General features: G+C 33.5%; 1 long non-coding RNA gene across 1 annotated transcript; it reads right to left on the reverse strand.

Annotated features, from left to right (window-relative positions):
• Positions 1–1087: 1087 nt before the first annotated feature.
• LOC138710057 (uncharacterized) lies at positions 1088–10118 on the reverse strand. The gene is made up of 3 exons (XR_011335036.1): positions 9650–10118; positions 5827–5900; positions 1088–1279 (listed from the first exon to the last, which is right to left on the reverse strand). It is a non-coding gene; the product is annotated as an uncharacterized lncRNA (long non-coding RNA).
• Positions 10119–10362: the final 244 nt, after the last annotated feature.

Below are 10362 nucleotides of genomic sequence, written 5' to 3' on the forward strand. Positions count from 1 at the left end.
TGTTAAGTGTAATATTATAGGAATATATTTATTTAATTAGTAGAATATAAATATATCAAATGTTATGAAACCTTGAAACTTGTTAGAATTAACTAAAAACTTTTAATTATGTGTTAAATATTGAAATTTATAAAGGTACTATGCCTTAAGTTTTAATAAACATCCAAATAAAGTAAGGTAATTGATTTAATCGAGTTCTAAGGTTTTTGACATTTGATATACAAAATGTTAAAAGTATTGCGAAACAAGTGTCAACAGAAATGCAATGAAAGTTTAGGTTACAATAAATAAACGATGTGATATAGTACATATCATTATAGGGTACTGTTTATTTTTTTCAAAAGCATTAATTGCCATATAAATGCACATTTCATTGTAAATCATTAGTTAGAGCTTTCTTTTAAAGTACCGTAAATTGGGGTTACTTTGAACACTTTTTCAGAAAATCTTATTTAGGTTTCTACATGCTGCACTTGTTATAGATAGAGGTAAATTATCATAAAAATCATTCTCATACAAAATTTACCTCCATCTATGCAAGTACAGCATGTAGAAACCTAAATATAATTTTTTGAAAAAATGTTCAAAGTTTCCTCTGTGTTCAAAGTAACCCCAGTTTACGGCACTGAGGCTATTGACACACCAACAAATGATCATAATGCGATGGGATGAGAACTGAGAGAAGTTATTCAGTACACAGGCTTTAAGATAATGCAGTCCATTAAATAAACACATTGTGCAATTTTTTACTTCAAAATTTTCCAATCTCTAACTACGTAAATAATATTCAAACGAGTCCACCGCTGTATAGCAACGGTTAGCACGTCTGACCGTGAAAATAGGGGGCCCGGGTTCAAATTCTGGTTGGAAAGGCTATCTGGTTAATTTTTTTCGGGCTTTCCATCAGTAAATTAAGAACAAATGCTGGGTAGCTTACGGCTCTGGACACTGAAATTATCTCTCTAGCATTATGACCTTCATAACATTCAGACGCTAGATAACCTTAGCAGTTGACAAATCGTCGTAGAATAACCCACCTAAAACATTCGAACGACAAAGGACTATTGCAAAGAATGAAGTACACTAATTACTTCAAAATATATTTCAATTTATTTACACACATTCGTCTTTATACATTCATATAAAACGTTAAATTGTATTTAAAAGAATAAGTACGAAAAAGATGATCATTTTGATAATGAGAAGTTCCTTTCGCCTCAAATTCTCCACTATTATGTCACTGGAACAGAGGTGGTGTACAGTTGCATGCATGGTACAGCTGAAACGGGTAACATTATAAAAATCACTAAAATGGTTACAAACACCATAATTTACAATCATGAACGTTATCATAGTCTTATCACCCACTATCATCATCCATCACGTTCATCACCACCATCACAATTCTGCAGTGCTTGAGAAAAGTGGCATAAGTCAGTTTCCACAAAGATTTTTATTAATTTATTGACAACTTACGGAACATCTGCTCGCTTGGGAAAAGAGACACAAGTATTTCTCCCTTACAATAATTAATACAGAAGAAAATCAAATCGACATAAACCAGTGTGAAGACAGTTTTTTTTCCTTCTATAAAATTAACATTTTTGATTTGTACCACTTTTCCCGAGCATTACAGAATTATTCTTGCATGAGAATTGTTCTCAGCAATCCTCGATAACAAAGTTTGCATCCTCAACATTGTTGTCAACAAACATTGTTGTTAACGTTGTCAGTATTTATCGTCGTAGTTATCAATCTAATGTTCGCCGTCGTTAGCGTTGTCGGAATTATTATCGTTGTCACCAATAATTTTCGTCATTGTTGATAGTCTCGTTGTTTGCACCGTTGATGATTTCGCCGCTAACATCGTTAATGTAATCAATCACTATTATCGTTAGCATAGTCATCGTAAAGAATCATAGCCAAAAATCATTGTCACCATCGTTACTTGAAGATCGTTGTTAAAATCATCGTCCTTACCGATGTTGCCTGAATATCAGTTAGTGTGTGGTAAAATTAATCCCTTATGACTGCTACAAGATCAATATGAACTATATTTTCCAGTAATGGTAAGGGAATTTCGCATGGTTCGATTAAAATCAATCTTTAGAGCAGAAGAGTAAATGTATTATTTGAGGAGAATACTATCAACGTTAGACAACTCCAGTTTTTTCGATTTCAAGATATCGATTGTTTCTTACAGAATTTTTATGCGATTCTGGAACTGTTTAGGTTAAAAAACAGACAGAACAATGCGAAAATCGCACTTGATTGTGCACTTTAGAATCAAAATGTAGACAACTCCACAGTGGCTTGGTTTCAAATTAGGACAATTCCTTCAGCAGCCAATGAGAAGCCCACATTCGTACCACCTTTTCCCATCACGCATCGCGAATCTAACATGGTTGATTGTTTATATAATCGGTTTGTAGATAAATAAGACACTGTTTTACGTAAATTTCCTTTGTAAAGTTATGTTACATCGTTATTTCAATAAGAATATGGAAGTTCATGTCAAAGAAGTTTCTCAAAAGGAAGCGAGGAAGCTTCGTTTGGTTTCAAAAACAGACAACTCCATGACTTAGTTTCAGAGACGGAGAACTCCATTTTTTAAACTTAAATTGCGACCTGAATATTAATTTTAATCACATTTTGAGACTGAAAAAATGTTTCTACTACCGTAGAGAATGTTTAAAAAAATGTACATATAACAGTGACATTGGTTTCCAAGGATCTAGCTTTTCACCTCTCCTGTAAAAAAAAAAAAAAAGCAAAAGTGGAGTTGTCCAACTTTGATACCAAGCTCCTTATGTATGTGAGGCGTCTAAAACGTACCGGTAAGTAACACAGTACACAATATGTATGTACACAAACAATGCAGATAATCATATTCGTCTCATTGGCTGTATGCTCGTTTTCTGATTGCATTGTTAGCTGCGTAAATACTTTTTTCATGTTGAATCCTATATCGATGGTTAATGAATACAGAAACCACATTTCGATTTATATGAATCCGTTGCGCAACACCCCTGAGGAGTCAGACTGACTAGCCTCACGTCCACATGTCCCAGGAGAGGTGAATGATCATCCAACCAGTACGAGGGTAAGATGTTGTGCGCATGATAATCCTCCAGCAGGTGTCGGCTGATTTACGAAATCGTATTATGCTAGTCATTATACTGTCCTCAATTCATCACGATGCTCTAAAATACGGGTCCTGAACTCTGGTCGAAATTTCATGAGAAAATTTATAAATCCGCGATGATTCGAACAAACGGTCTTTCCGTAAGCTATATTATATCCCATAATAATTTAAGCAGGGTGGAATGAAACGTATTATATTAATTTAAACGAGTAATACGAGTTGCTCTTACTTACTTGCAAATGGCTTTTAAGGAACCCGAAGGTTCATTGCCGCCCTCACATAAGCCCGCCAGCAGTCCCTATCCTGTGCAAAATTAATCCAGTCTCTATCATCATATCCCACCTCCCTCAAATCCATTTTAATATTATCCTCCCATCTACGTCTTGGCCTCCCTAAAGCTCTTTTTCCCTCCGGTCTCCCAACTAACACTCTATATGCATTTCTGGATTCGCCCATACGTGCTACATGCCCTGCCCATCTCAAGCGTCTGGATTTAATGTTCCTAATTATGTCAGGTGAAGAATACAATGCATGCAGTTCTGTGTTGTGTAACTTTCTCCATTCTCCTGTAATTTCATCCCGCTTAGCCCCAAATATTTTCCTAAGCACCTTATTCTCAAACACCCTGAACCTATGTTCCTCTCTCAGAGTGAGAGTCCAAGTTTCACAACCATACAGAAGAACCGGTAATATAACTGTTCTATAAATTCTAACTTTCAGATTTTTGGACAGCAGACTGGATGATAAGAGCTTCTCAACCGAATAATAACACGCATTTCCCATATTTATTCTGCGTTTAATTTCCTCCCGAGTGTCATTTATATTTGTTACTGTTGCTCCAAGATATTTGAATTTTTCCACCTCTTCGAAGGATAAATCTCCAATTTTTATATTTCCATTTCGTACAATATTCTGGTCACGAGACATAATCATATACTTTGTCTTTTCGGGATTTACTTCCAAACCGATCGCTTTATTTGCTTCAAGTAAAATTTCCGTGTTTTCGCTAATCGTTTGTGTATTTTCTCCTAACATATTCACGTCATCCGGTGCTTATTACACAAGAATTATGACAATGTATCTGGTACGACAAATAATCTATCGGTAATTGTGACTTTTTGAAGAAAATTAAATAAAACATACAGTAATTACCTTAGTTAAACACTATCCATATTAAACTAGCTCAATTTAACCCAATCCAACATAAACTTCATCTAATACAAGCCAACAAACTTGCCTGAACCAATCCAACTTAAACATGACCTAACCCAATCTGAACTAATTACACTAGCAGAAACTAGCCTAAACTAACTTTACCCAATAAAGCAAACCTAATTTATCTTCACCTAACACAACCCATCTTTAACGTCCCTTAACACAGCCTAACCTAAACTAACTTCATCAAATAGAACACAGTCATAAATTTAATTCTACTCAACACAACCCAACCTAAAATAACTACCTAATTCAATTCATACTGAACTAAATTCATCTAACATCCTAAAACCCTTAATAAAACTAACTTCAGCTAACACATCCCAACAAACTAAACTAATTTTATCTAACGAAACAGAATCTAAATTATCTGTACCTAATAACTCAATTTTAACTTCACCTAGCACAACCCAACCTAAAATAACTTCATCCAACACAACACTTCCTGAACTAATCTTATCTAACTCAACCAAAACTAAACTAAATTCACCTACCATCTCATTAAACATTAAAAAAAACTAAATTAATCTACTACAACACAAGCAAACCTGAACTAAACTAATTTCACATAACACAACCCAAACTGAATTTCCATTTAACACAACCGAACCTAAACTAACTTCATCTAACACAAAAACCAACCCAACCTAACTTCATCTAGCTCAACCAAATCTAAACTAACTTCACTGAACACGACTCAATCTAAACTAAATTGACCTAATCCAACTCAACCTAAACTAAATTAACCTAACATATATCAACCTAAATTAAATTAACCTAACCCAACAACCTAAACTAACTTGACCTAACCTAACCAGCCTAAACTAACTTGACCTAACTTAACTCACCCCAAGCTAAACTAAATTAATCTAACCCAACCCAGTCTAAACTAACTTGACCTAACCCAACTCAACCTAACCTAAATCAATCTAACCCAACTCAATCTAAACTAACTTGACTTAACCCAACCTAAACTAACTTGACTTAACTCAACCCAACCTAAACTAACTTGACCTAACTCAATCCATCCAGAACTAGCCCAAACCAAACTCAACATGTCATCCTCAGATAATTATACATCTTGTGGATACTGTAGTATGCTGTGCTAGTTTGTTTCTGCATCAAAGGTTCGTGGGCTCCAACCCAGCCGAGACGATAAATGCGACTTCCTACCGGAAGATAGTAAAGCTGAATAGCCCATGTCGTATGCTTACGGCGCCTAGGAGAATCGTAGAGGATTGTAGAAAGAAACTTGATATTACTCACATATAGAATTTATACTCTGAAACCTTTGTAGTTAAATAAAATACCACTATTACCAACTCGATAGGCGTATACATTAAACTGACCTAGACTACTTTAAATAACTGTGTATCTGATATCGATGTTAAAAATGATAAAATACAAACACTTACAGAAATACAACAGTTAAAATCTTTTCGCGTTATTTTTGCTAGTCAACTTACATTTTTATCATGTAGTCTGCAGTAGCACGTAGAAAATGCGGAAATGTTTCAAGATTTGGATGGAAGTTTCATACCTGAAAGCAAAAATGAAACCAGAATAAATATATTTATTTTTAAACTTTTAGAAATTACTAATTACCTACATGTTTCACATTTTTCAACATCACTGAAATAATTAAAAGACAATGAATGAATGAAACTGAGACAATGCGATGGTGGAATCAAAACGACGAAGTTCTCAGAGGAAATTACCCCGAGATTACAAAAGACTATATTAATATACAGAACAATTCGAGGGCTTAGAGTCAGACAACATCAACTCCAAAAATCGACGAGTTACAGGCAGTTTCAGAAACATAAATGTTATACCTTTCCACCACCAAATTGCTATCATCTTATTTTCAATAACTTACTTTTTTTTAAGTCAACGCTCTGGCATTTTAAAAATAATGAAGAGTCAAAAGCGTCAACTAGACTTAGCGTTCTTTGTCTCCAACATATCGGTGGTGTAGAAAGCTGCAACTGGAGATAGCATTCTCTGTCTCTAATATTTCTCTTAATATAGCGGAGTTACAATAGAGATTATTGTTAATATTGTTGAAATGAAACATATAATATCATACATTTAATTCATTTAAAGAACGAAAATTTCTTGATTATTGATCTGCAGCCTTTACTTCAGCTAACAGTCAATATTTAATACCCATTTTACACTGCTTTATGTACGATTTACTAAGACAGTTTAATTTAACCCAGTGAGCGTTTGTAAGCAGAATAAAGTGTAATTAATATTAATGACTGAATTTTTATAAAAATAGTACCGGTATGTCTTTAGTCAATGATACTGGATCTCTGTGACCACCCATAGGTATTTATCCTTTTAACCTCTTTTCACTTCCCTTATAGAATACAGCCATCATGGGGCAGATTCTAAATATCCTTGCACTTAGAACACAATCGATAACATGGAGCATAACACGCTGAGCATACTAATGGTCCAAGTAGTCCACGTCCTTCATCTTCGAAGATTTGGCACATCATGACACATTTGAGTCTATTAAATGCAAAGCTCCCCTTATTCATGCAAGATGATTTTCTAGGAAATGCGAAAAACTAATATACGGGAAAACTGGTTAAGAAATTCGGCTCAAGCTCAATTTTCTGTGTGGCTTAAGGTTCAGCAGCCTTTATGCCACAAAGATTCGTTTTAAAATTTGGCCGATATTTACATTTTAATTTTGAATAAGGCGAGTTTTGCAGTGTAAACAATAGATGTAACAAATTTTGCTAGGAACGTAAATAAAATAGTGTCTTCTATGAAATGAAAGCAATTTATTCTGAATATATTGTTAATGATTTTAATTGTTATAGTAGATAACGTGGTGATTATTATTATTATTATTATTATTATTATTATTATTATTATTATTTTGAAAAAGAGTTAGATGTCAACAGCGCGTGGGAAAATATCAAAGATAGTATCAAAATTGCAGCTGAGCAGAGCATAGGTTATTATGAAACTAAGAAAAATAAACCGTGGTTTGATGAAAATTGTTGCATGGTAGTAGAAAAAAGGAAACAGGCAAAACTGAAATTCTTACAGGATCCAGTTGAGGCGAATAGAAATTATTTCAATAAAAGTCGGGAAGCAAATCGTACACTTAGGAGTAAAAAAAGAGATTACTTGAAGAAAAAACTGAATGAGGTAGAAACAAAATAGTAAGAATAAAAACATTCGAGATAAAGGGTATAAAGGAATTTAAGAACGGATATCAGGCAGGGGTAAAAATGATCAAGAATGAGAATGGTGACTTGCTTCAATCCTGAACAGATGGAAGAATTATTTTGGGGAAACTTTTAAACGTACATAGGCCAAATAGAAATGATCGGGGCGAAATTCAATACAAACTGCTGAGCCATTTATACCCGAAGTCGAAATTCCGATAGAAAATCTGAAAAAGTACAAGTCTCAAAGTATCGATCAAATTCCAACAGAATTAATACAAGAGAGTGGAAGCGCATTATCTAGCAAAATTTATAAGCTTGTACTTGCTATATGGGAAAAGGAAATTGTACCAGAACAATGGAAGGAGTCCATAATTGTACCTATTTTTAAGAATGGGGACAAGACTAATTGCAGTTATTTTCGAAGATTATCACTTTTGTTGACGTCGTACAAAATTTTGTCCAATGTTCTTTTGAGAAGATTAACTCCGTATGTAGGTGAAGTTATTGGGGATCATCAGTGTGATTTTAGGCGTAATAGATCGACTATTGGTCAGATATTTTGTATTCTGACAGATATTGGAGAAAAAACTGGGAGTATAAGGGCACAGTACATACATTGACCATATTATTCTCTTATGGAGACAAAACTTTCATAATGGAATCCCACTAAACCGAAATTTCCATCTCGTTACATTATTTGGAGACGTCCAGATTATTATTGCAAAAATAGAATCCGAACTCCAACGTGCTTTCTAGTGAAAGAATGAAACGTAAGAATATAGAACACACGATACTATATTATGTGAAGAACGTAAAACTTGTCTTAATTCAATAATCAAACTGGAATATAGTGAAGCACAACAAATAATAATCAACTAGACATAATATTGGAACTTCGTTTCCACATCGACTATTACGCTGACAACATCACTAAAAAAAAAATCACAGGCATAAAAATTCCTGCAGAGGTTTGTATATGTAAGGTATAATAAAAGCCTAAACTAACCTGTTACAGATACCTATATACAAGGCATAAGAACCTAACCTAATCTGTCATAGATTCGTATTTACAATGCACAACCTGCGTGTATGCTAGCGTGAAACTTTCGTAATGTCACCAAAGTTATGTCGGTGTTACAGAGGTGACTGCTGAGGGTGTGGAAGCGAAGTGGAAAGGAAACTACCTCAGCGCTCATTCAACCATAAGTTGTTGCAGCAATAATACATATAGGAAATGAAAAATGTGTATTAATAGGAAAAAATTCAAATTATACCATCCTCTAACCTTAAAGCTTTGACGGGCAAAGGGAAAAATTTTAAAACAGACTTAACAAAATTTCTCCACATTCATATCTTCTACTTAACTGATAAACTGTTTTAACTTGCAAATGAAAGTAATCCAATCAATGCGCATTAATAATTATGCTTACATTTATTTTGAGTAACCGTTTACTTTTTCCGCAGCTCAACGCAAGAATGATATATCTTTGGAATACAATCAATATAGTGAAATTAAAAACGAATCTAAATATATCGATATTTCTCAAACATGTACAACATTATATCAGTACTGAAGTTTGAGATCTTATGGTTAAATAATTTCCTACATATTTCTACCTATATATCACAGTTTGTATACGCTTAATTATGGAATTTGGTTAGCTAAACTACCGCTGAGGTAGTTCTCTTCCTACTCCGTTTATACATCTTGCATATATGAATCAATGACAGGTTAGGTTTGATTAGTTTAGGCTTTTATTTTGTCTTGTATATACGATCAACTGCATCTCCACAAAAAAAATCTATTCTAAATTCAATGATTTTCACTTCCGAAAACACCGAACTACCTCAACGCTAGTTTCACTCAGAATTTTATTCATTTTGTTTCAATTCACACTCTGAAACGTTATACAATATATCTCAAAGGAATTCCAATATTTACAGATTCTTTGTGTCAGTCCTAATTTGGCTAATACATTAAGTAATTCATAAAAGCTTCCAAATAACTGTTTCTAACATCCTTGTTACCTTTCAAAAATGGTATTGCATTGCTAAAAATAACACGATATGAAGAATATACGAAAAAGAAACTTACCAACTTCAATATAACATAATAATTTTCACTAAAGCAACTACATGTCCATAACCACAGTTTTATTAATTATACTTTCAATTTCTGCTTTAAAATCTCGTCACATTCATAAATTTAAAATACAGTCCAATTAAAACAATGTTTTAGCCTTATTTTTGGACTCGAGTTAAATTTTAATGGCCATTATTCTGATAATCTGTGCTCCTTTAATGCCATTTACGTTTTCGTTTCTGTTTATATGATTTCTGCCTTCTTACTGCAATTGAAATACAGGCCAAACTAAAAAAAGCAACAACTAATACAATCGTTGTGTTAAAAGCCTCTTCTTCCTTTAAAATTGAGTAACATAAAATTGTAATTAATAACACACAGAAGTTAACTGACTTCATCGTACTGCTAAAAGATTACAAACGTATAAAATGGTCGGTAAATGCACAACTGAAGAACTAAAACGAGACACAAATAAACAGTACTACAGGTAGTTCTGTTAATACATTCAAGAAGACGTTTGAGTACTGAATGTATGTACAGGATATGTGGTGCCATCTGTGTGTATAATTATTGAAATAAATAAAAATTTCATACAGAATATACTCAGAATTATTTACCAATTTTAGACCAAATAGCACACTTCGACAAATATGTAAATGTTATATGTCAAATGTTTCAGACGTCATCCTAAATCTTTTTTTCCTCTGGCCGAAACTGTGAAATCT

This window comes from Periplaneta americana, chromosome 12 (genome assembly GCF_040183065.1).
Source record: "Periplaneta americana isolate PAMFEO1 chromosome 12, P.americana_PAMFEO1_priV1, whole genome shotgun sequence".
Classification (NCBI taxonomy): Eukaryota; Metazoa; Arthropoda; class Insecta; order Blattodea; family Blattidae; genus Periplaneta; species Periplaneta americana.